Raw genomic sequence first — 27,698 nt, 5'->3', positions numbered from 1 at the left:
CAGTTTTCTAAGCACAAATATCTTGACATGTAATAATATTTTAAATTATATTTGTTTTTATGGTTTTTATATCTTACAAGTGAAAATTGATAACTTATCACTAATGTAAATAATTGAATTTAAGTAAAAATGGTGAATCAATTCAGAGGAAAATATTAAGTTATATGATAGATGTAACATCTTATTATTACAGAAATCAGAAAAATTGTTACGTTGTAGTACAGAGATATGAAAAAGTACAGGAGTGCTTCATGAGTGGCGTGGCCTAGATCTGTCAAATAAGGATGCAACAGCCACTCACTAGTGGGCACGGAAATCTGGCTAATACGCGTTGGGATGATCTACAGTGTAAAATATTTGCCAGATTCTATGATAAATAAGACTTTGAAAGTATTGCTTTAAAATTTGTTTAAAATTGATTTCATCCATTTCTTCTTTACTTTTTAAATATGACTATGAGAAAATGTAACATTAGATGTTGCTTCCCTTGTATTTCTACTGAGTAGCACTAGCCTAGACTACAGCACCTCACCACTCTACAAGCTCCACAATCTTCCCAAACCTCTGCTCCACTAATCTTGTGTCGGGGTCCCCTCATGGACGCAACTTATCAGGGCCCAGTACTGGTTGGTCTTCCGTCCTGGCTTGACTAGGTTCCGGATGCAGCCACTAAGCTACCTTGCTCAGGAACAGCTGCTTTTAGGTGCCTAAGGGCTATTTACTTTAGCTGACAGGAGAGAGAGATAGTCTTTGAGAGAGTAAAGCAGTCTTCTTATAAAGATAGATCTCAGTCTTTAACAGAGCTTAGTGATCTTTAGCAGAGAGGCACTGTGCTGGCGTTCAGCAGGCAGGAGAGGAGACAGAGTCAGTTAAGTGAGTCTGTGATAGACTGCGCATGCTCCCTTCTGCCTGCTCCTCCAGCCTAATATAAGGCTGATCTTGTGCTCTCAACACCACAGGTGTAGAGACTGCCAATTCACCACTGTTCTCATCTCGTGAGCTCTCATGCTTGTTAGGAGAGCTAAATCCCTCTGCAGGCCCTTTCCACCAAGGTGTTCCATTGTTGAGCTATACAGGTATTTCTTATAACTCTCACTTCTCCTAGCCATAGGCTATCAGGGCTGCTACAGTCTTGCTTTACCCATCAGACACAGTAAACTACTAGACACCCCACACTCCTCTAAAATGTTGTGTACACTTAGGCTTTTTTTTTTTTTTTTGCAGTTTTTGGCCAGGGCTGGATTTGAACCCGCCACCTCCGGCATATGGGACCAGCGCCCCATCCCTTTGAGCCACAGGTGCCGCCCATAGTAAACAGTGGTCAGAATGATTTTTTGTTCATATTAGCATAAGAGATTTTCCTTAAAAATCATATAAAGCATCACACACACTTGTATTTGATGTGTAAAATTTTCCAATGTAAATTTAAATAATCACTAATGACATAATTTCAGTAGACAATTATAGTATTACTTTGAAAAAATAGAATGTATAATAAATATCTATTATCTAAATATTGGTTGTTTCAAACCAATAACAATTCATTTTAAAAATATATGAAAAAGCTCTTTATAAGATTCAGAAGGTTATATTGTCTTTTAAGTAGAATTTTTTCAATGATATATATAATTATGCTTGAAATTTCTTACTACATGGAAAAAGTCCATAAAAATTAATAAAACAGCCACTTTTTAGACTCTAAAATCTTATATTTTAGAAGTACTCATTACAATAATTATTTGTATGTAGCTGATTAAATGAAACAAATACGTGATAAATATACCTAACAAGAATATAAAATTTTATAGGAACTAGGTCTCTTATTTAAGATGCGTGTGGCTTTTTAGGCCTATTTTCCATTTTTTAAATTAATGAATTAAAGAAAAACTTGTTTATATACTGAGTGGATACAAACAGAAAGAGTTTTATTATAACCCTATTACTTAACACTTTAATTCCTGGGTCATTTTCCAAAACCACAGTTACCTATAATCAAAATAATTTTTATTGATTTATTGGCACCTACAATGGTACTTATTACTGTCTTGTTGTTTGGAATTTGCGTGGTGTTCCCTTTTTGGATGTTGTGTCTCCTTATGGCTCAGGATGGGCTGCAGTGGGTCTTCCTTGACAGTGAGTTGTGTGGCAGATTGTGATGGGGAGACACAAGGTGGAATGCTGGAGCATTTACATCAGAAGAGTTTCCAAGAAGATTAATTTTAGAAAAGAATTCATAAGCATTTTAAGAATCTAAAAAATTGCTATCTTTAAAATTCTCCATCTGTCTAGCACTTGTAAAGTATTTGTGTATTCAGGGGTATAGGCACTCCAGTTTAGAGAACACATCTGTAAAATGGTTTCTTTCTCATCTAATCAAACAAATGAACAAATAATAACAAACAAACAAATCCATTGTTATTTCCATTGTCTAATTTATATAAAATTTTTATTTTAAACGTTACTTTGATTCATGCACCTAAATGCAATCTCTTCCATGTCTTAACACCTTTAAACTAATAATTATTATGATTCTCTTCATATTTTGTACAGATTGTAATCATTTTCTAAACATATATTATACCCATAGGATAAGAAAGTTCCTTGAGGGTATGAACCATTTTTAATTTATCTATCTTTCATCACAGCCAAGTATAATTCCCTATTCATGAATTAAAGAATTAACTGAGATAATGATTAAACAGTTTACTATAAAACAAAACAAAACAGATCATTCGAATCCCCTTTTTAAAAATCTTTTTGAAACTTAATTTGAAACAGAGGAAAAATCATGTTTCCAGATGCCCATTGTCAAGTTGTAGTTAACATGGTAAAATAACAACAACAAAATATTAATTTATAATCTGGATTTTGATTTAAAACATCTATAATTCAGAATACGACAAGAAAAACAATATAATACATAGTAACCAAAAATGGTATTGTGTTATTTTGAGTTGGTATTCTTAAGCATATAAAACAATTTTGAAATTATTCTCAGAAGTCACCAGGTAGACAGGCAAAGTAATTTGCCTTGCTGCCTGGCCGCTCATAGCCACTGATAGGAACCTCTAAAAAGGAATTAACAATTTGTGTAATTGTGACAGTCTTGACACACAGGACATATACTCACTATTAAACTGGAACTAACGGATAAACACACATGTGGTAGAGGGAAGTTAAACTCAATGGAAGTCAACCCGTAGGGAGGGGACAGGCCCAGAGGAGCAAAAACCTTCCCAACAGGTAACATGAGCCCGCTCGGTAGGGAGCACGCCTGTCACTTGGGGCTAAAGTGTTACCAGAGTGACCCGAGTAACCTAAAACATTTATACCTCCTTCATATTTTGAAATAAAAAAGAGAAAATCTTTATATTTCAAATAACTTTTTCTTCTAACCAATCCTTACAAAAAACATATCCAGGTCCTTTCAAACAGGCTTTTCAAAGCACCTATTTATTCAGGACTGAGTCAAGGTTACATTTCCACCTCTCGGAATACTGAGTGTAAACCAGGAAGTTGTGGGAATCAGCAGCCACGGCTGGGGGCCTGGTGGGCTGGGGGTGCTGGGCTGGTGGGGCTGGTGGGGCTGGTGGGGGTGGGGATCCTGGGTGGGTGGTGCTTGTGGGGGTGCTGGGCTGGTGGGGACTGGTGGGCTGGTGGGGACTGGTGGGCTGGTGGGCTGGTGGGGGTGGGGATCCCGGGCGGGTGGGGCTGGGGGTGCTGGGCTGGTGGGGCAGGTGGCGGTGGGGGGGCAGGGTGTGGGTCGCTGGGAGACCTGCCAAGAAGGAGGGGTCGCCCACAGCAGCCTGGAGGTAGCTCAGCTGAAGACCCTGGACGCCTATGAGGATTTGCTGGTCTCCCAAATCAAATATTCAGACAATCGGCCAACAGGGGGTTTGAATTCACACTTCGGACAGGAGGGGACTCTGGTCTGGGAAAAGTCAACATCCATCAACCCGTACTCCTCGCAGACTTGCATTGCCCAGAGCATCCAGCTCCTTCCCATACCACGACAGACTGTGCAGGTGGAACAATGCAAAGTTTTAATCCAGGAAGGTGGAGTGCAGTTGGGGCTCACACTGTTGATACCCCGGGATTTGGAGTTGCGATGGATGACAGGAATTGCCCACAGCTTGTTACCGACTCCATCAGCAGTAAATTTGAGGGCTCAAAGGCCGCATCTCGGGGAACAGGTGTCAGAAGCCTGTAACAGGGCGTAGCATTGACACTTCACTGCTCCTTCTGGACATAGACTTAAACCACTGGATGTTGAGTTATGATGCATTTGCATGAAAAGGCGACCATCATTCCACTTATTGCCAAAGCACACACACCCACCCCAGAGCCATGCCAGCAGTTTCGAAATCAGAGAATGAAAGGAATCCAAGAACACAATATTAAAATATATTCATTTCCAGAAACAGGTGATAAAGAAGAAAATAAGCTTGTTAAAAAGGTAAAGGGCTGTTGACGTCTTGCAGCAGGTGGTGATAACTATCATGGAAGCTAATGGAGAAAGGGTCAGAGGACAGCAGTGCCCTTGGGGTGCTATGAAAATGGTGAAGGTTGTGATTTCACAATTTTAAGAAATATGCTGATAAGAACGCCTGCAGGACTTGAAAGGGGTTGCTAATAAAGTACACATACTTGTGTACGTTAGAAGCAGAGGCCTGGCAGCTGTGACTTACCTGTAGCTGACAGCAAAGAATCCAGGGCAGCTGACTCAGAGCCCTCGGCAGCGATGGAAAGAGAGAAAAGGGAGCAGCAGAGAATGAAGAGGAGGAAATGGGGCCACAGCAGGGGGTTGAGATGAAGAAAAAAGTCCAGAAACTGAAGGACTCTGAAGCTGAGCTCCAATGGGGCCCTGAGCAAAGGAAAAACAATTTGGAAGCCCAGCACAGAGGATTACAGGGAAAATGTCTCCAGTTTGCAGACGAGAACAAACTGGGAAGCTCAGCAAGGTATGTTAGAACAACAGAACTCTTCGAGAACCTTGAAAAAGAATAAGAAGAAAGGGAAGGTCTTCTAAACTCTATACTGACCACTAGTTAACGCGTTAGTTGCCAATACGCCGGCTTGGACATCAGTATTTGTTGGATCCATTTGACCAATCTGCACCAGTTTTACCCATAAGGATGGATTTAACAACATGACAAAAATTATTTTTTTGTTGTTGTTCTTGATGGAGATTAAAATACCTTGAATTGTGTAGGATGTTGTGTACTTAGAAAGTGACAGCACTAAGCACTTTTCCTACATTCTCCTTTCCTTTTTGTATTAAACAAGTATCTTCAGTTTAATGTGAGAGAATATTTTACTGTTGCACAATCATGTTCTGGTGGTTTGATTATTTACAGGATATTCCAAAATAAAAGGACTCTGGAAGGTTTTCACTGAGGATAAATTGCCATAATATGACGCAAACTATGCTTCTCTATGATAATTATAATACAAAGGTTCCATTCAATGCAGCATATACAATAATGCAATTTAGTCTAACACAGTTGACCCTATTTTTTGACACTTCCATTGTTTAAAAATACACATAAAAAAAAAAACCCTATATGCTTACAGTGCACGTAGAGCTTTTTTAGACCAACCTTTCTTGTCTGCTTGTTTTGGATACCTTAAATATATATTATTCTCATTTAGCGCCCTTTTTAGCCAGAATTTCATTACATGCTTCATTTTTTGTAATAGCATTTAATTTAGATATTTTCCATATTTGGCCCTGCTAAAATAGAATATAGCATCTTTCATAGGGTGGGAACTAACAAGATAACTTTCCTTTAACTCCTTTTTTACACTTCATGGTAAGTATAGGGGGGGAATGCATAAATGCATTTATATATCATTTCTAGGCAAAGCTGTGAATCTGACAACCAACCCGTTTCTACCTAAATGCCATCTCTTCATTTTTCTAAAATGGAAATAATGGCCTCTTGAAGAGAAAAAAAAGTCACCATTCTGCATTGAGCCATATTCAGATATCGCATTTCTGTCTTTTTGTTTGTATTGTAAAAAATTCACATAATAATGTTGTGATGTTTTAAAAAAAAGAAAAGTAAAGAAAAAAGGAGACACGACCCCAAGTGATTTTTCCTCTCACTACTAAATGTTCCATTAATAGAGTGCTCTGGTTCACGTGCAGTATCCGGAGACCACTGGACAGATATCCAATGCTGTTTGGATATCTCCCTGTCGTCTCAAACTCAGTGTGTCTAAGACTGAACATATCAGTCCACTCTGTGTACGTCAGTGAAAGAGACTCTTACAGCAAAATTCCTGTCTCTGCCAGTTATATCAGCATTGCCTTGCACAAGCCTAGAAATTGTTTATTTTTTTCATTTTCCAATAGAAAATCAATTTTAATATTAGGTATTTTTTTTTTTTTGCTTGCGTGAAGTTTATTGATATATTATGCTTGGTGGCCAACTCCACCTTGACTGTTGAATCAAACAGCGTCTTTTTCAGCATCAGTTTTAAGTTTCTGCTTTGCGAGCATGGGCAGTAGTCACAGTAATTTCTCCAGCAATACCGTAACTTCCAAAGGGAGTACGTTTGTCACCAGATCCTGAACTTTTTTTGGCTACATCTTCTACTGGGAATGCGAGTGAAAGAAAAACAGGGCTTTGTGGTCTGGGGACATCTTGTCCACTCGTGGGAGGACTAACATTCTGGGGATTTAGGGGGTGTTTCTGGAATTTCTGATCTGCAGGAACAGCAACGGGCACTTGCACTGCAGCGTATCTCTTCAAGGTGTCCCCCTGTGAAACAACAGTGTGTCCAGGGATAGGCTTCCATTCCTGTGCCTCCTGAACATTTGAGCCTACTAAAATAAAAGGGGGGGGGCACCCGTCTTCTTGCTGTCGTCCATCATCACGTACGTTGGAGACGTGACTTTCGGTGGATACTGCACAAACTGCGGATCCTTATGATTAGATAAATAGAGGGTTGCTTGGGGGAAAGGCCCAGGCGCAGGTGGCAGTGATGGGCGACTCTGTTGATTCATATCAGTTAGACAATAAAGGGTCCACATGTTAGAATATGGTGGTGGTTGTCCTGCTTCGCTGTTGCTATTGCTGGCTTCATCAAACCTTGTCAGGTGCTGCTTCCCCTTCTGGTTCAATTTCTGGTGCAGTGAGACCTTCTGGAGTGGGAGGGATGGAGCCACTGGATGGCTTTACACGTGTACCTGACCGCGCTGTCTCTGCAGCTGCCCCAGAGGACGCAGGCCTGATCTCCACCTCCTGGGGCTCAGAGCCTTCCCAGGACTCCTCCTGCCCATTTTTGTCAGAGAGTAACGAAATGATCTCCACTTCAAGATGCAGAGATTTTTCAGAGCTTATGTGGATGGATTCCTCTGCATCCAGGGGTTGTGCAGAGACCACAGGCAGATTTTGCAAGTAAGTGTCAGAGAGCAGAACTGTAGCTTCTGCCTCCATGTGCACTGAGGAGTCATACCGTGCGTCCTCCTTCACCTGTGAAAGTTTTACAGACTCCACCGATTTTTTAGACATGCCTGAGAATGTCTTGTACACTACAGGTTTGGGGCTAACTGGTGGTGACTGCTCATTTTCCTTAAGGCAAGCAACTTGTTCAGTAAAGGGAATAACTATTTGTTCTGGCATTTGCTGGATATAAACCACTCCTTCAGTCACAGGCTCATCTTTATAGATAGAGGATATATGAACAGTTGATGAAACCTCAATATCAGCCTGCAAAGGGACCTCAGGAGCTTGATCATAAGCAGGAGGTTCTTGTTCATCCTGCAAGGGGAGTGAGGAAGCCGTTGACGGTTCAGCCCTATCGTCTTTAGGTTTAGGACCCAGCTCTACATGGATAGACTTTTGGCTCTCAGCCTGCATTGCTACCACCTCTCTAGAATACACATGAGGAGAGGCCACCGTGACATCTTCAGCAGCCTCTGAGTCCAGCACCTCCTTGAGAAGAGGCATACTGGTCACCACATCCACCATTAAAACGTCAGATTGATCAGAATGACTAGACGAAACTTTACCTAACATCTGAGCAGCAAACTGAGCTGGGTCAGCTGGGACGTAGGCAAACTCTGGAGAGACCCCTGCAGGAGACGGTGACGCGGGTGGGGTCGCAGTCTTCGGGGTGGCTGGCTTGGAACAAGGACCACGAACTGCTTCAGCTGCCTGCTCAGGCTCTGGGACCTCAGCGTGGACTGACGGGAACTGGGTGGTCTTGTTGCTGAACAGTGGCCCGGCTATATTGTCCTCCTCTGTGTCTGTAGATTTTTCCATCCGTGTAGGCTGTTGAGGAACTACAGATTTTCCTTCTGGTTCTTTTACACATTCTGGTTTCTTCTCTTGTGTCCCTCCTTCTGACCACTTCTCTACTTTAATCTGATGAAACTGTTTAACCAGATCTTTTATATCCAGACAAGTATTCCCTTCTCTGAACACAATAAGTTCTTTAAAATAAACTGCTGCAAATTGGGTGATATTTGGTGGATTAGTTTTGAGAATGGCTCTGCTAACTCCCTCGAGCAGAGTCTTGAGGCCGTAGGGTACGACAAGTCTGGGCTTTGAAGAAATCATTTTGGCAGGATGTCTGTAATCTCAACTTCTCCTTCCCGGCTATGCTCTAAGAAGCTTCCTCGTTGCCCCCTTTTTTTTGCCTCACAAACCTCCTACTTGTACCATTCCTGATCTGATGCCAGATCAGGGGTCATCCTATCTGAATTACCATCATGACCATTTCCTTCCTAACTTTCCATGGCCACTTATCTCAAGAAAATAAAACATACTTAAAATAGATTTTTATTTTTATTTTTATTTTTTTTATTTTTGGCCGGGGCTGGGTTTGAACCCGCCACCTCCGGCATATGGGACTGGCGCCCTACTCCTTGAGCCACAGGCGCCGCCTTAAAATAGATTTTTAATAGTTTCACTGGCTTCCTGAATCATCGTCAGCATTATCAGTTTTTACCCTTTTGAAGCTGTGCTGTGGGCTCTAGTTTACACGTCTCCAAGTCTCACTGCCCTCTACATAATCCAGATTTATTTCAGTTATAGTTAGTTATTTTCCTGATTGTATATGTCTGTCATATAAATTTCATTTTAGGAATATTTTCCAAGCCATCTTTTGTTCTTCTGTACCTCATGATGTCGTCATTTTGAAAAATTCATATGTTACGTTATACCTGTGGTGTAAACTCCGACAAATGTTTGATTCACTTTCTTCTCTGCCAAATGAAGCTAATACCCCCTTTCCAGATTGACTAGGTGGATTGAATGGAATGATGTATGTAAATACAACTCATACCTACTTAAAATATGGAGACAGTAAATGTTAATTTCCTCAGTTTTCCAGCCCTCATGAAATTCCCTTGAAACTCTACTGCAATTTCGTTTGTCTATACCCATAACAAGGAAGCGAATCTTAACATAGTGAAACCATTTCAAGATTTGCCCCTATTTTCACTCCAGATGTATTACATACTCTCTCTCAACAGTGATTTTAACTATATAATCTGAATTGCGAATAACTTCATAAAGGTCACAAAAATGTTGGTCTTGCACATTTCCTCACAAATAATATTTCTTCTTCCTTAAAATTTCTTATCCTGTATTCTGTTCCTTCTCCAAAAGGTTATTTATTGCCAGTCATTCAATCATCAATTCACACCAACTTCTCCAAGACATCTTGGTATCTTCTCTTCTGATATAAGTATTCCTCTCTGAGCTGTACAGGACTGTCATAAGTTTATCCTTCATCATTTTTAGGGAAATTTCCTGTTCACATATTTCTGTGTCATTTGAGAGTATCTTGAAGAAGAAATCATGTCAGTCATCTTTATGTATGTATACAGTGTACAAATATACTACTAGGCCTAATATAAGGATTTGAAAAATATTTGTTAATGAAGTATATTGCTTATCAAAATTATAATAAATTTGCCTAACAATGCATGCTATTTTTAATGGTAGTCTCGTCTCCTAAATAAACTACTAACTGTTGGTGAGCAGGATCCGTGTAATTTGTTACCCATGTTATTCGTTACCCTTAGTGGAGAGCTGTGGTGTCACAGCTCACAGCAACCTCAAACTCGTGGGCTTAAGCGATGCTCTTGCCTCAGCCTCTCAAGGTAGCTGGGTCTACAGGTACCTGCCACAACGGCTATTTTTTGTTGCGTTGTTGTTTGGTAGGCCTGGGCTGGGTTCGAACCCCTCTAGCTCCAGTGTATGTGGCTGTTGCCCTGGCCACTGAGCTACAGGCACCAAACCTGTATTTCCTTTCTAATATATTGTCTCTATAAATTAAATTAGATATTTACAATGGGAAATAGCTTCTGTGATTCCACATAATAATAATTACAAAAATAAAAATAGTTAATATTTTTAGAAGTTTCTATATGGCAGATTCTTTCTTAAAAATTCAAAAATATTTTTTAAACTTTAATCCAACCTAGTAAAGTTAGGGTTATCATATTTTTATATGAAAGAGACTAATCTATAACCAGAAAAATTAAATAATTTGTCTTAGATTAAATAGCTACTAAGTAGAACAGTCTAAACTCAAATTCAGATTGTTCTAAAGCCAAAGATTATGTATTATTATACTGTGTATTGGATTGAATAATCCTCCGCCCCCAAATTTGGTTTTGGGGGGAATCTCACAATGTATCCTTATTTGGAAATAGGGTCTCTGCAGATAAAAAGTTGAGTTCATACTCAATTAGGGTGGCCACTAATAAGGCCCTATAGTATTGTTCTCATATGAAGAGAAAACAGAGGCCCAGGGAGACACAGAAGAACAACCTGTGAAGATGAAGAAAGAGATTGGAGTGATGCATCCACAAGTCAAAAAATATCAAGGATTATTGGCAACACCGCAAGCTAAGAAAAAGGCATGGAGTAGATTTAGCCCCGGAGCCTTCATAAAGAACACGGCCCTGCTGATTCCTTGATTTTGGACTTTTCTACTCATCTAGTTTGTAGTAGTTTTTTATGTGCATCCCTAGGAAACTACAAGTAATAATATATGTATAAAATTTGTGTCAGAATGTTTGTATTGTATTATAACAAGTAATAATACATGTTTTAAAATGTTATTGCCAGAAAATTTCTATTGGCATATATCAATTCACTCACATACGTCTTAAAAACACACACATAAGCGAAAAGCAAAAACCTCTCTAACTTTCTGTTTCTCTTTGGCTATAATAGCTTTTAGAATTTTCAGAGTTGTTCTTCCTTCTTTTTTATGTAAGACATAGCTTAAATAAGGTCAAATATCTCTTTCATCAGAAATTAAAATCGCATGCTTCTATAACTGGTGTTTAATGTGCTGTTTCTTTCCTACCTAACAAGAATATGTTTGAAAGAGTTAATGAAAGCACTTCTATAAGATCTGAAAGACAGCAAAATTTAAATAGCTTGAGAATGGGTGACAATGATGAAATTTACCTAAGCTTCTGTGTAAATGTCCAAAGGTCTTAGAACACAGCAAGTCTTGTGATCAGACTATTCTTTGCATGTGTATTTAATAAGACATCCTGATTTCTAGTAATTTTAGCAGCGAAAAATTTTCTTCAGGTCACCCACTGTGCTTTGATTTAGGACAAGCTGCAATCTACTTTTTCTTAAGCCTCTTATTACTTTAATAGTCTTTGGTATTTATATTGGCAGGAAAATAATAGAAAATTGTGAAAGGCTATGTTAATCTATGTAAATAATATACAATTGATGTGACTATTCCTGTGACCCTCAATCTATGCTCAGAAGGTACTTGATTTTACCTTCAAAAAATCCGTAACCATCATCATTCTTCAAACCTCTGTTTCCCAAGTTACCTTTACAAGTTCTATTCTGCTGTTCTTAGATATGACAATACTTCCTCACTGAAAAGACACTCTCAAAAACTAAACAGGAAAATATGATTTTATTCACAGTATTCTTGTCTCTCTCAGTTTAATAGCTGAAAAACGAATGAGCTGCCAAGTCACAGGCATTCTCTGGTCCACACTCTCGTTAGTCAACTTTTCTACCTTCTAGTTAATTCTATGCTAGGATGTAATAATGTATTAATATATGGGTGAGAAATGTTTGTTCTCATTTTGATTTCCTAATATAAATTAAAGTGTTCTTAAATAACAATTTTTAGTATTAAGTAAATTTTCTGTTTTATACACTTTGTGATAACCTGTGATATCAAAATGCCACACGAAAAATATACTTCTTAAGTAGTAAGGGTGGGAAGGCAGATCAGAAATAATCCATTAAAATTCCTTTAGGGTTTCTAATTCCCATACCAGATTTTTTAATACAACAACAAGAGGATTTCTTTCAAAATTGAACATCCTTTTACCATATGATCCAGCAATCACACTCATGGTATTTTTCCAAACTACTGGAAGACTTATGTCCTCACGAAAACATGTACATGGGCATTTATAACAGCTGTAGTCACACTGGCTGTACCTTATAAGCAACTAAGGTGTTGTTTCATAAAGGAATGTATAAATAAACTACAGTAAATCAAGACAACAGAGCATTATTAGTTGATAATAGGAAATGAGCTATCCAGTCTTAAACATTAAGTGAAAGAAGGCAACCTGGAAACACTCTGTACTGTATGACTTCCACTAGAGTACGTTTTGGAAAATGGAAAACTGTGGAGACAGTAAAAAGATCAGTGGTTGCTACTGGTTGCCGGTGGTTGGGGAAAGGAAGCATAAATAGTTCAAGCACAGAAGATATTTAAAGCATTCAGTAATTCTATATGATACTATGATAGAGGGATATATGTCATTACCCATTTGCTCAAACTCACAGAATGTACAAGGATTCGATGTGTCAGATACAGGTTCATAAATTGTAAGAAATGTACCACTCTGGTTCAGGGATGTTGATAATGGGTCAGGCTGTGGATGGGGGAGCAGGGAGTAAGGAAGAACCCCTGTACCTGCCCATTTATTTTGCTGTGAACATATAACTGCTCTCAGAAAGTCTATTTAAGCAAACATGAAAGCAAACACATAAATATGATCTTTATAACTGACATCACAATTCCTATTTAGGAGGCAATTGGCTCTCTTTAAGAAAATAAATTAATAAATTATTGGGGGTTAGAAGTTGAAACCCTAAGCCATGAGTTAAGAAAAGCCAGGAAATGAAAGAGATGGCTAAAATTGCTCAACATCACAAAAGAACAAAGTCTTAGTGTGAGGGAGAGAAGGATCAAAAACAGATTAAAAGAGACAGGATGGGAGGTGGGTGAGCTACATGGTGGTGTGCCTACGAAGATTTTAAGACCAGAAATATGTATATTCTTTTTTGAAGCTGTTTGTATATCTGAAGAATCAAATATCTTTATTTCCACCCTACCACATCCAGAGATGATATCTGGAATATCTAACAGCTCACACGGCATAAACAATTAACAATGGTGATAGACAATGGCTATAAAACTCTAACTATCTCTATGAACAAATTAAAATGACCCCTAGGTGTTTATTATTCTCTCTTTATATTATTTGAAGGTAGCTCCGCCTTAAAAAGCCTACAATCTCCTTGAATCTGGAAGACAAATTTGATGTCATTCATATTAAAAAAAAGTCCTTGGCAACCATCCTTGTCCCAATAGTTGGATCTTTGTGTAAAAAACAACTGAAGCAAGGCTGAAGCTGCCTTGCATTTTCAATAACAAAACGAGTTTGGCTTCAATGTTGCAGGTCCATTGTGTAATATCCCTGAATTTACCATGCAGCTGTCATTCCTAAACGCCTTGTGTCAGAAAAAGGTTTTATTTCTTTTCTTTTTTTTTTTGGGTGGGGGATTTTTTTTTTTTCAAATAAAAAACTGGGCTGCGATTCCTACTTGCTTGAACCTGAGTGCTGCTGGGCTGGCATCTGTGGGACGACAAGCTGATAAACTAACCCAGGGCAAGCAGGTGCCAAAGGAGGTCCCGAGACCAGGAAGCAGGGAGAAGTATCTGACATTTAGATTGTGTTTTATGCCCACATGTAGGATATTTCAGCCCTTTCTTTCTCAATGTTTCTGGGGGGAAAATGTATTTATTACAAAAAGCAGATGTTATGACAAATACTGCTTAAAATGATAGGAACCCAACCAGAGGGCCTCAGGCTCTGCAGACCCCTTTGTTGTTATATTGTGCTGAGTCTATACAATAAACAAGGCTCATTTTGCACAGTTCTTGGTTTCATCTAGGTTTAGCCAAAAATAAAACAAATTGACAGATGATTCCCTTTCCCTCAGGTCAAATATGCAGACCCTTTCCTTGATTTTATCATAAGCATCTCTACACTCTGTTGGTCTTGTGGTTCTCTACTGCCGTGTTCCTGAAACTGGGTGCCTAGCACATAGCACAGATCTGATTTTAAGATTTTTAATTTAGTTCAAATATGGTAGTTAATTATTTTCGGTTGAGTAATACTTTTTCAAAATTCTGAAATAGGAATTATTTTGCAATGCCTTGGGAACTCTTCGTTGAGAGAGTTAATTCTAAGATGAGAAGTTCAATGAAGTCCTTTATTCAGGGAGAAGGTGAATTGCAAACTCTCAGCTTAAATAATCGTTAGTTTTAAGTAATACTATGAATAGGAATATTAAATGTGATTAGTGAGTTAGAGAGGAAATTAGGAACAAAATTATGACATTTACCTCATTTCTTGTTTCTTATTTAATCATTTATTTTAATCTTTAAATAATTACTTAACATTTCAAAAATGCCAGATGGTATATTTTTAAAAAATTATACTTGCTTATCTATTAATCTATTGATCTGTTTGCTCACTCAGTTATTTATCTGTATCATCATGTTAACTTGTTAATGATGTTTAGCCTGCAATTTAATGATCTCTAAAGGATAACAAGAGCAAAGCTCAGTTCAGTGGTGTCCTATGTAGGTCCCAAGTAACTGTAAAAAGAAATGAGTGGAAGATATTTTAAATGATTACCCTACTTGAAAAACAGCTTAAGTGCTTGAAAACAACTTAAAGCACTTTCCAGATAAATGTTGTCATCAGAATTATCATTAAACCTGAAAAATATAAAAAAAAATTAATATTATTTCTGTGGGAAGGCAGGGAGCAAGGAAGATATCCTGATATGTTTGTGCTATTATAAGAAAATATCTGAGACAGGGTCATTTATAAGGAATGAAAATTCATTTCTCTCAGTTCTGGAGGCTAGAAGTCCAAATCAATGTTCCAGCAGGTTAGTTATCAGGTGAGAGCCAGATCTCTCTGTTTCCAAGATGGTACTTTGAAGGCAACATCCTCAGGAAGGAATGAACACTGTCTCCTCACATGGCAGAAGGGCCAGAAGAGAACAAGGGCCAGATTCATATTTTATAAAGGCCCTAACTCCATTCATGAGGGAGGAGCCTCATGCCCTGCTCACCTCTAAGGCTCCATTTCTAAATACTAGTGTACTGGGGATTAAGTTTAAAAAAAATCGGGCCAGGAGCACTAAAATTCAAACCAAACCATATAGCTATTGAATTTTGCTTATTACCAAAATTCAAAAATAATTAAGCCAGTAATCAAAATGTAGCTACATTAGTATACAGGGCATGAAGGGTTCAGGTGATAATATGGTCAACATCCATAGGGATATGGACTGGAGGTGCAAGGAAAATGGTGTTGAATAAAAAATATTTTAGCACCTGATTTATAGATGAAGAGATGAGTAAATTTTTTTTTAGACAAATGTATAAATTATTGAATAGTATAAGGTAAATTATTTTGAATTTGGTACATCCGTATTTCCCACTTAAAAGCACAGTATATTAAGTTGTTAAGGAAAACTATCATCTTGTCTTATGAAATGTGTAAGATGTGATAGTGAGGGGCAAACATCTCACCTCTTTAATACTGTAAGATGTGATGTGAACACTTTAGATGGTTAATTAATACAAAGGCCACAAAGATTTTTGTCTCAATTAGCTTGAATGCAAACTTTGATAGCCTAAATAGTTAAATTTTGCTTTCTAACCATATTTCTAGGAGCAGAAACAGATGGTTCAGGCAAGAGATTGCCCACGAAAGACACCAACATGTTGACTAAGTATGGATATAAATGGTACTTTACTTATCTCTGATGCTTTGAAAGAAAATTTTCTCAGACATTATGTTTAGAAGGACATCGTTCCAGTGATGAGCACACTTACATGAGCATTGTTTCACTTGTTGCCAGTGACGTTCCTATTTCTCCTGTCTTGTAAGGAAAAGTTCCATAGGATATTAAGTTAGATTTTTGGCAATAAGTGGTCAGTCTTCCTGGTAAAACATAATTTAATATATTAACAGTTTTTTTCACTGACAAAACAGATAAAGAGTGGTTTTTAGCTCTTAGATGGAAGAGAATATCTTCCAATCTCTCAACCTCAGGCAGTGATTTCTGGGGCCCGTGAAAACTGTGCAGAGATATATCAAGCTGGTGGAGTTATGATATTGCTACAATGGATGCTTGTAAGTTTGTGTTCTACAACTAAACTGAAATAGTAGTTGAAATGTAAAAGTATAATTGATGAAACATTCTTCCCCAACAGTCAAAGAAACATTTCTTGTTTAGAAGTAGCCTAGGTAATAAGTCTTAGGTTTAAAACTTCAAATATGTTTTAGTAAAAAAATTAAAACTTGGGATATTAGCATAGGGATATTAAAACTTGGGATAATGTAAAACATCTCAAAGTACATCAGTTTGATGCAGATTTACACATAACATGGAGATTAAATTATTTTTTCACAAAAAATTGCATTTATCCAGGTACAGGCTAAGGTATGATAATAAAAATGCCACATTGAAAGGATATCAATCCAAAAGTGAGCAGGCATTGCCAAATGGTTGTACTGCACTTGACTTGGACTTTGGACTTATGCCTCCATGGCAGGTGGTATAGTAAACTTTCTGCCATCTTCCCACAAGCAGAAAGGAAAAAGGGAGCACGGAAATCAAAAGCCTATGTTTTTCGCTTTTTTCATTTATTATCTTGGTAGGTTGTATATGTCCAAGAACTTATCTATTTCTTCCAGGTTCTCCAACTTCTTATCTTGTTAAGGGCAAAAATTAGTAGTGGTATTCATATCCCATTGGGAAAAATGATAAAATAAAATATAACTAAAATAGATTTGCTTTAGATAAGAAAAGATGCATGCCAGATAAAAAGGGCTGTTGGAAATATAAGCTGATTATCGTTTTAACTCACACCACAGGAAGCTGTGTTTTGATTTAGAGGAGTAATGTCTGGTCTAAACAGAATTTTAAATTTTTGAAGTTGTTTACTGGATTTTAAAAAAACTAGTCTCAAACTGAAATTATTCCAGGAAAAGAATCAAGCAATATACCTGAAATGCTAAGATCGGGACACGAAAGTGTCAGGTTTTCTTCTTGAATTAATACAAACCATTATTTATTGAGTCCATAAATGTGCCACGCATTGTTCTAAGAACATTCCATATATTTACTATCTAAATCCTCACAATAACTCTTTGAAGTAGGTACTGTCATTTTAGAGATGAAAAATTGAAAAAGTGAGATAAAGAGATGTAAAATGTTTTTTTTTCTTTTTTTTTTCACCCTTTAAATTTTTCTCTTGATCTCTCTTCTAATCCTAGTTGAATATGCCTTAGTCCAAATGCTTCAAACCAGAAGTGTTTTGTACTTTAGATTTTTTTTGTTATTTTGGAATATTTATTTCTGCATATACATAATGAGATATGGTGTGTATGGGACCCAAATCTAATCATGAAAATAATTAATTCATGTTTTATATATACCTTATACAAATATCCTGAAGATAAATTTGTGTAACATTTTATATTAATTTGTGCATGGAACAAAGATTGTATGCATTGGCATCGGAAAGCAAAGATCTCATTATCTCAGCACCCCCGGGGTAAAACTGTGTTTATTTGGCATCACCTTCAGACCTGACTCGGAATTTATAGGCTATCAATAATCATTTCTTATACTTATTTACATATAAGTACTTAAGATTGAAAAATATGATGCACCATTATACAGTGAAAATTTAATATCTTCAGGGTCACAGTAAACTGCTATATGAGTTCAGATGAGAAATTCACCACTTGTGGCATCTTGACACTTGAAAAGTTTCAAATGTTGGAGCATTTGGATTTGAGATTTTTGGATCAGAGAAAAACAGAATGTACTTTTTTTTAAGAAAAGGTAAAACCATGCATGATATTAATCTAGGCTGGCCCTTGTACATTGCTCCCTGGATCTGCTGTTAAAAGCACTATAGAATTAGGAACTGGAATGGTTATAGTTGGTGGTCTGGGCACACTAGCAGGCTCATCAGAAATCCCAGTTTGCCCTGAATGGTGGATTCCTTTGAGGATTGTCTGGATCTGTCTTCCTCTAAATTGAGACTTATCTAAGGCCAGGACTCTCTGTCTCAGAATTCTGTATATACAAACCCTTTGGGATGGTCACTAAATTTGTCCCCGAGTATAGCAGCACAGTTGATTTGTAACAGGCAAGTATCTTCTCCATTCAGAAGGTTTTCTGTTTGCTTTAGTTGTTGTACCCTTAGTTGTGCAGAGCTTTTTAGCTTGAGCATATCCCGTTTATTTACTTTTGGTATTGCTCCAATTGCTGAGGAGGTTTTCTTCATAAATTCTTTTCCCAGGCTGATATCAACAAGATTTCTCCCCACAATTTCTTCTAAAATGTTTATTGTTTCATGGCTTAAATTTAAATTATTTATCTAGCCTGAGTTAATTTTTGTGAGTGGTGAGAGGTGTTGGTCCAGTTTCAGTTTTCTACCTGTGGCTAACAGTTCTCCCAGCATCACTTACTTTCTGTAGTGAATGCTTTTACTTGTTTTATTGAAGATCAGATGGTGATACATGGCTGGTTTCATCTCTAGGTTCTCTATTCTATTCCATAGATATATGTCTCCATTTTTGTGCCAGTACCATACATTGGCTATCTGAGTTTTTTTTTGTTTGTTTTTTCTGATTCCATATGATAGGAAGTACTATGTTTTAAGTTCTTAAATGACTGATAACTAGAGTCTATAAAGAACTTACACAAATCAAAAAGAACAAACAGTTCCATTTACAAATGGGCAAGACACATGAATAGAATCTTCCCTGAAGAAGACAGATAAACAGCCAAAAAACACAAGAGAAAATGCTCTTTGTTCCTAGTCATCAGAGAAATGCAAATCAAAACCATCCTGAGGTATCACCTAACCCCAGTCATAATTAACCTACATCAAAAAGTCCTTAAACTGCAAATGCTGGTGTGGATCTAAAGAGAAGGGAATTCTTACATTGCTGGAAGAATGCAAACTAATACAGCCCCTATGGAAAGAAGTACAGAGAATACTCACAGAGTTAAAATTAAACTTTCTAGGTGATCCTGCAATCCCATTACTAGTTATCTACCCACAAGAAAAATTCATTTTACCTATAAAGACATGTGTGCTAGAATATTCATTGCAGCTCATTCATAATCACTAAGATGTGAAATCCACCAAAATTCCCATCAGCACATAGATGGATTAATAAACTGTGGTACATGTATACCATGGAATATTATTCAGCCATAAAAAGATGGAGACTTTACACTTTTTGTATTTACCTGGATAGAGTTGAAGAACATTCTTCTTAGTAAAGTATCACAAAAATGGAAAAGCAAGTATCCAATATACTCAATACTGATGATATGAGACCAGTGGATAAACAACTACATGTCCACATAAGTAAAAAGCATAATTAAATTCAAGTGGGGAGTGGAGAAAGAAAGGGGAGGGAAGAGAGCAAGGAGGACTGATAAGTTCTTAACTAATAGTCACAATGGAAGAGTATATAGCACAGCCCCCTTGGTAAAGGGTTCATCTACAACATGAATTTTGCCTAACTAATGCAAACAATGTAACCTTATCATTTGTACCTCATATAAATCTGAAAAAAGAAAGAATACAATGAAAATGGTTCTTGAGAAGAATTAAAAAAAAAAAAAAAAACACGGTTGATGAAACTACAGCCACAAAGGTGCTTCCACCTCTTCTGCTGTTGCACAATAGCAATAGATGGAAAGGGCGTCAGCCTCTATCTTCTCCTTAATGACTTGATCACTAGGTCAGGAATACCTGGAGGTGTTTTCCTGTTCAAATGCTTCCCTACCTCATTCTAGCTTCTTAGTTTTTTTCTCCATCCCCCTAACTCATGCCTTGATGACTTCCAGCTATGGCAAGGCTGAATTGTTAAGAAATCAAAACTTTAAACAGACCAATAAAGAGTAAGAACATTGTGGTGGTTAACTTTATGTATCAACTTGACTTAGTTAAGAGTTACCAAGATAGCTCGCAAAACATTACAGTGTGTCCCAAAGGCCCCAAAGTCACCATACATAGGGAAAATGAGAAATTATAGCTAAATGTAATTTTATTTACAAAATACACATTATAAAATTTTGCAAAATATTTACAAAATATTCTCTATATATTGGCCACCTCTTTGTAGAATTTTTGTCTACCCAGAAAAGATTAGCATTTGAATCAATAATTGAGTAAAAGATGTGCCATTATTAATGCAGGCAGGCATCATCCAGTCCATTGAGGACTCAGAAAGAACAAAAGGCAGAGGAAGGGCAAATTCTCCCTTGGTTCTGGATTTGGGACATCATCTTTCCCTGCCCTTGGACATCAGAGCTTGGATTCTTGAGCCATCAAACTCTAGGACTTACACCAGAGACAACTTACGCTACCCAGGTCCTCAGGCTTTCAGACATGGGCTAACAGTTACACATGTACCATTAACTCCCTGCTCTCAGGCCTTTGGATACAGATTAAATTATACCACTGGCTTTTTTTGTTCTCCAACTTGCTGATGGTATATCATGGAAGTTGCTGGCCACCATAATTACATGAGCCAATTCTCATTAATGATCTCCTTTTCTGTATTTGTATATCTTCTATTGGTTATTTCTCTGGAGAGCCCTGTCTAATAAATTAAATCAATAATCAAAACCTCCCAACAAAGAAAGCTGAGGAACTTGATGGCTTCATAGTAAATTCAACCAAACATTTAAAGAAGAATTAAAGATAATATTTCCCAAAGTCTTAAAAAGAACTGAAGTCTAACATTACTGTCATACAGAAGCCAAATAAGAACATAAGGAAAGAAAATTACAGGCCAATACATCCCTGAAAATCATAGATTAAAATAATTCTAAACAAAATGCTAGCAAATTAATTCAACATCCCATTAAAAAGATCATTCACCATAATCAAGTGGGATTTATTCTTAGAATGAAAGTATAGTCTAACACACACAAATCAATAAATGTGATCAATACCATATTAATAGAACAAAGAATAAAAATCATATATTAATAGATACAGACAAATAATTTGACATAATTCAATATCCTTTCATGATTCAAACCTCTCAACCAAATTAGGTATTGAAGGAATGTACCTCAATATAAAAAAGTCATATATGACCATCCATAGCTAACATTATACTCAATGGTGAAAAGCTAAAAGCGGTTTCTTGAAGATGGCTGACTGGAGCCAGCCTCAGACAGAAGCTCTGGTCCAGAGGAAAGGATAATGTCCAGAAAGTAACCAATTGAGCTAAAGACTGGGAGGTGAGCCGAGAGAGAAGAGTGATAACTGCAGGTCACCTCTGCTAAAGGCAAGCTGTGACTCCAAGAAAGCAAACTTCAGGTACAAAATTCATCCCAAAGGAAAAGTGTCCATCCCCCTCCCCCAAGAAAGTTTTTTTTTTCTTTTTCTCTTTGTTTGTTCCTGTAGGTTTTCTACAGGTGAGCAGTGAACTGAGAACCTCTTGTCTCACCCCACAGGTGAGAGCTATAGGAAGTGGGGTCTACTTCCCCAGAGGGACCCTGTTGTGACCCTGAACACTCTCTTGAAAAATTGAACTAACATTTTCCCTGCCATTCTGAACTTCCAATCCACCCTTCTCCCCTTGCCTGATGAACCAGAAGCCTAACTCCTGCAGAGACTGTGGGAAGAGGCTCATGAGCAGGCCCTCTGCCCTGCCATACCAAGTGCCCCGCCCCCTGTCCTGCCAGAGCCTGCTAGAGCCGCAAGTCCCACGCTGCACCCCTCCATGCCTACTCTGCCTCCGTGCTGTGCCCCTGCCCAGCCAAAGTCATGAGCCAAGCGCTCTTCTTGCTGAAGTCACCACAAGCCAGGTACTGCCAGAACCATGTAGAGTGTCCCCAGCCCTGCTGCTCTGGATCCCAGGTGCCCTGAGCTCCTGAAGCTGCTCCTACAGCCAGAACTCCCTGGCTGTGGCAGTCCCCTGGGAGCTGCACAGTATCACTTCCCACAAAATCCAGCAACAATAGAGCAATTCCACTGGGGTCTAAACTTGGAGAGACATCTCCTCAACTCTGAGGACTTCCAGAGGAAACTAGAACTCACTGTATAGGGATACCAGTGCTGCATAGTGGCAGGGGCAAAGGTGTGGTACCTGAAGGAGAAAAGCATTTGCTGACTTATTATCCTCAGGATATGACTGAGTCCAAGTGGAAGACTCACCAGTGGCTATTGACTACCTGAGACAGGCAGGCCTCAGATGCCCCAGCTGGCTGGTAGCGAAGGGTAGTAGCCGGATTGTGGGGGCACGGACCTTCCTTTGATTCTGACAGGCCCAAACGCCTGGTACATCTGCTTATTGGAGGGAACAGGACGTCAGCCCTGTGGGGTTATCAGTGACTGGGCGTGAAATAGGAGCAAAGTGGAGAAAGAGCCTCAGCCCCCTGGTCCACCTCTGCTATGGGGCGGGACTTTCTGACTCCACAGAGCACCAGAGCAAGCCAAATTTGAGCAGCCAGTAGACCTTCACCATCTATTTCCTGGACACCTTTTGAACTCTCCCACTTGAGAGTTTGTACTGACTGGGTCAATTGGTTCAGAACCCCTAATCTGGACCAATCACCCAAGAACCCTCTCAGGTGGTACTCTGGCTGTGTGGTAATGGGAAGGGTTAGTTTTCCTCTTCCAGTCATTGTCCATGGGGGGTGGGGTGTCTTAGTTGCTTGTATTTCTGCACAGCTAAGACTTCACCAGAGTCACTGATCCACTAGGATCAGACAAGAACCAGCTGAATACAAGACAGAGCCACCTAACCCCATCACACCAAGCAGGTTTCCTCAGCCTCAGACTGTAATACCGTATGGGTCCTTTGCAAAACTATAGGGAAAAAGCTGCAGTCACCAGTCCCAGATCCTTGATAAAGGGCTGGTTAACCACAACTCCAGGAACTCCCAATGCAATTTCACCTTACCTGCCCATCTAGCCAATGGTGAAAAACAATCATGAGGTGCAATCAGTGGAAAAACTCTGGCAACATGAATAATCAGAGTAGATCAACTCCCTCCAAGGAATGATATGGCAGACAAGGCACAAGAGCTCATTCATAAACAAATGACTGAGATGTTAGAAATTGAGTTCAGAATTTGGATAACAAATAATATCAACAGAATGAAGGTAAAGATGGAATTAGAATAATTCCATCCATTACTCAAGGAGTAATTCAAAAGATGGCTCAATAATTCAACAAATTCAAAGACAAAATCACCAAAGATTTTGACACATTGAGGCAAGAACTTGCAGCCCTCAAAGATCTGAGAAATACAGTAGAACCCCTCAGTAACAGAATGGAGCAGGTAGAAGAAAGGATTTCTGACATTGAAGACAAAGGTTCTGAACACTCCCAAATGCTCAAAGAAGAAAAAAGTAGAGATCAAAAATGGATCATTCACTCAGAGAGCTCCGGGATAATTCGAAGAGATCTAATATTCACCTAATAGAATACAGATGCTTTACTCATGAAATAATCAAAGAAAATTTTCCAGAATGCCAAGAGATTCTTAAATTCAGATAGCAGTTTCAGAACACCGGCATGACTCAACTCAAATAAAAATTCTCATAGACACATTATAATTAGCTTCACCAAAGTTAATATGAAGGAGAAAATTCGGCAAGCTGCAAGACATAAGAAAACCATAACCTACAAGGGGAGCAACATTAGAATGACTGCAGATTTCTCTGCTGAAAACTTTCAAGCTATAAGAGGGTGGTCATCCATCTTTAATCTTCTTAAACAAAATAACTTTCAACCCAGGATCCTGTATCCAGCTAAAATGAGTTTCGTCTATGATGGAGAAATTCAATACTTTAATGACATTCACCTGTTGAAGAAATTTGCCATAACTAAACCAGCTCTCCAGGATATTCTCAGACCTATCCTCCATAATGAACAGCACACAATAGTCCACCATCAAAGTAAACTCACTCAGAAACTTTTCATCAAATTCCAATTTCCACAGTGGCAAAAGGATTAAAAATGTCCACTGGACTTTTGAAAAACTCGATACTCAAAATACCATCTGGCTTATCAATTATCTCAATTAATGTGAATGGCTTAAATTGCCCTCTAAAGAGGCACAGGTTGGCTGACTGGATACAAAAACTCAGGCCAGACATGTGCTGCATTGAAGAATCTCACCTTATCTTAAAAGATAAACATAGACATGGGATGAAGGAATGTTCATCTATAATTTAGGCAGATGGTAATCAGAAAAAGCAATTGTTGCAATTTTATTTGCAGATACAATAGGCTTTAAACCAACAAAAGTAAGGAAAGATAAGGATGGTTACTTCATATTTGTTAAGGGCAAAACTCAACATGATGAGATTTCAATTATCAACATTTATGCACTCAAGCAGAATGCACCTCAATTTATAAAAGAGACTCTAACATGTATAAGCAACTTGATTTCCTCCAGCACCGTAATTGTCAAAGCTTTTAACACTCCTTTGGCAGTGTTGGATAGATCCTTCAAAAAGAACTTAAGCAAAGAAATTTTAGATTTAAACTTAGCAATTCAACATTTGCATGCTAACAAAACTGAATACACATTCTTCTCATCAGCCCATGGGTCATCCTCCAAAGTTAAACACATCTTAGGTCACAAGTCTAACCTCAGCAAATTTAAAAGAATAGAAATTATTCCTTGCATCTTCTCGGTCCATCATAAAAGTTGAACTCAGTAACAACAGGAATCTGCATATACATACAAAAATATGGAAACTAAATAACCTCATGCTTAATGATAGCTGGGTCATAGATGAGAGTAAGAAGGAAATTACCAAATTTTTGGAACAAAACTATAATGAAGACATCAACTATCAGAACTTCTGGTATATCGCAAAGGCAATCCGAAGAGGGAAATTTATAGAGTTGCAAGCCTTCCTCAAGAGAATGGAAAGAGAGGAAGTCGACAATTTAATGGAACATCTAAAGCAACTGGAAAAGGAAGGACATTCCAACCCTAAACCCAGAGGAAGAAAAGAAATAACTAAAATTAGAGCAGAACTAAATAAAATTGAAAACAAAAGAATCATACAACTGATCAACCAATCAAAGAGTTGTTTTTTTAAAAGGTCAATGAAATAGATAAACTTTTGTCTAACCTAACCAGAAGTAGGAGAGTAAAATCCCTAAGTTCATCAATCAAAAATAATAAAGGCCAAATAAAAACAGACCCCTCAGAAATTAAAAAAATCCTTAATGAATATTACAAGAAACTTTATTCTCAGAAGTATGAAAATCTGAAGGAAATAGATCAATACTTGGAAACATGCCACCATCCTGGACTTAGCCAGAAAGAAGTGGAAATTTTGAACAAATCTATAAGAAGATCTAAAATAGCATGAACTATAAGAAATCTCCCCCAAAAGAAAAGCCTGAGACCAGATGGTTTCACATCAGAATTCTACCAAACCTTAAAAGAGGAACTAGTACCTATATTACTTAACCTTTTCCAAAACATAGAAAAAGTAATACTTCCCAACACATTGTATGAAGCAAATACCCAAACCAGGAAAAGACCCAACAAGAAAAGAAAATTATAAACCAATATCTCTAATGAATATTGATGCAAAAATATTCAATAAGATCCTAGCAAACAGAATCCAACAACACATCAAATCAATTATACATCAAGACCAGGTGGGTTTCATCCCAGGGTCCAAAGGATGGTTCAATATACGTAAATTCATAAATATAATACATCACATAAAAAATTAAAAAACAAAGACCATATGATTCTCTCAATTGATGCAGAAAAAGCTTTTGACAATATCAAGCATCCTTTCTTGATCAGAATACTTAATAAAATAGGTATAGAAGGCACATTTCTTAAACTGATAGAGGCCATCTACAGCAAACCCACAGCCAATATCATATTGAATGGAGTAAAATTGAAATCATTTCCACTCAGATCAGGAACCAGGCAAGGATGCCTACTGTCTCCACTGCTTTTTCACATTGTAATGGAAGTCTTAGCCACTGCAATCAGGCAAGAGAAGGCAATCAAGGGATCCAAATAGGACCAGAGGAGATCAAACTGTCACTCTTCGCAGATGATTTGATTATATATCTGGAAAACCCCAAGAAATCACTCCTAGAAGTGATCAAGGAATACAGCAATGTCTCAGAATACAAAATTAGCACTCACAGATCTGTAGCCTATGTATATACCAACAATAGTCAAGGGGAAAAAACAATCAAGGACTCTATTGCCTTTACAATAGTGCCGAAGAAGATGAAATATCTGGGAGTGTATCTAACTAAGGATGTGAAAGATCTCTATAAAGAGAACGATGAAAATCTGAGAAAAGAAATAGCTGAAGATGTTAACAAATGGAAAAATATACCATGCTCATGGCTGGGAAGAATCAACATTGTTAAAATGTCTATACTACCTAAAGCAATCTACAGATTTAATGTGATCCTTATTAAAGCACCTCTTTCATACTTTAAAAACCTGGAAAAATTAGTACTTCATTTTATATGGAAACAGAAAAAACTTCGAATAGCCAAGATGTTACTCAGAAATAAAAACAAACTGGGAGGAATCATGCTTCCAGACTTCAGACTATACTATAAATCGATAGTGATCAAAACATCATGGTACTGGCACAAAAATAGAGAGGTAGATGTTTGGAACAGAATTGAAGACAAAGAGGTGAACCCAGACACTTATCATCATGTGATTTTTGATAAGCCTATTAAAAATATAAATTGGGGGAAAGATTCCTATTCAACAAATTGTACTGGGTGAATTGGCTGGCGACCTGTGGAAGACTGAAACTGGACCCAGACCTTTCTCCTGGGACCAGGACTGACTCTCACTGTTTAAAGGATTCAAACTAAGACATGAAACTATAAAAATTCTTAGAGAGAGTGTAGGGAAAAGCTTGAAATAATTGGCTTGGGAGAATACTTTATGAGGAGGACACCCCGGGCAACTGAAGCAACATCAAAAATACATTACTTGGATCTGATCAAATTAAAAACTTCTGCACTCACAAGAACACACTAAGTAAAGCAAATAGACAGCCCTCAGAATGGGAGAGGATTTTTGCAAGTTATACTACTGACAAAGTTCTAATAACCAGAGTCCAAAGAGAACTCAAACTTATTACTAAGCAGAAAACAAGTGATCCCATTTCATTGTGGGCAAGAGACATGAACAGAAGCTTCTCTGAAGAAGACAGGTGCATGGCCTACAGACACATGAAAAAATGCTCACCATCTTTAATCATCAGAGAAATGCAAACCAAAACTACTCTGAGATACCATCTAACTCCAGTAAGAGTAGCCCATGCCACAAAATCCCAAAACT

At 37.9% G+C, this 27,698-nt stretch overlaps 1 protein-coding gene and 1 pseudogene across 2 annotated transcripts in view; both read right to left on the bottom strand.

Moving 5' to 3' along the window:
- Positions 1 to 27,698, bottom strand: part of CNTN5 (contactin 5) — a 1,447,249-nt gene that overhangs the window by 627,206 nt on the left and 792,345 nt on the right. The window lies entirely within an intron of this gene.
- Positions 6,483 to 8,636, bottom strand: LOC128565465 (calcium-binding tyrosine phosphorylation-regulated protein-like; annotated as a pseudogene). The gene is made up of 2 exons (XR_008374264.1): positions 8,021 to 8,636; positions 6,483 to 7,086 (listed from the first exon to the last, which is right to left on the bottom strand). The product of XR_008374264.1 is annotated as a calcium-binding tyrosine phosphorylation-regulated protein-like (transcript).

Source organism: Nycticebus coucang, chromosome 14 (assembly GCF_027406575.1).
Source record: "Nycticebus coucang isolate mNycCou1 chromosome 14, mNycCou1.pri, whole genome shotgun sequence".
NCBI classification, from domain to species: domain Eukaryota; kingdom Metazoa; phylum Chordata; class Mammalia; order Primates; family Lorisidae; genus Nycticebus; species Nycticebus coucang.
Note: the sequence above shows the minus strand (reverse complement) of the source record. Positions and strands in the feature narration are given on the sequence as shown.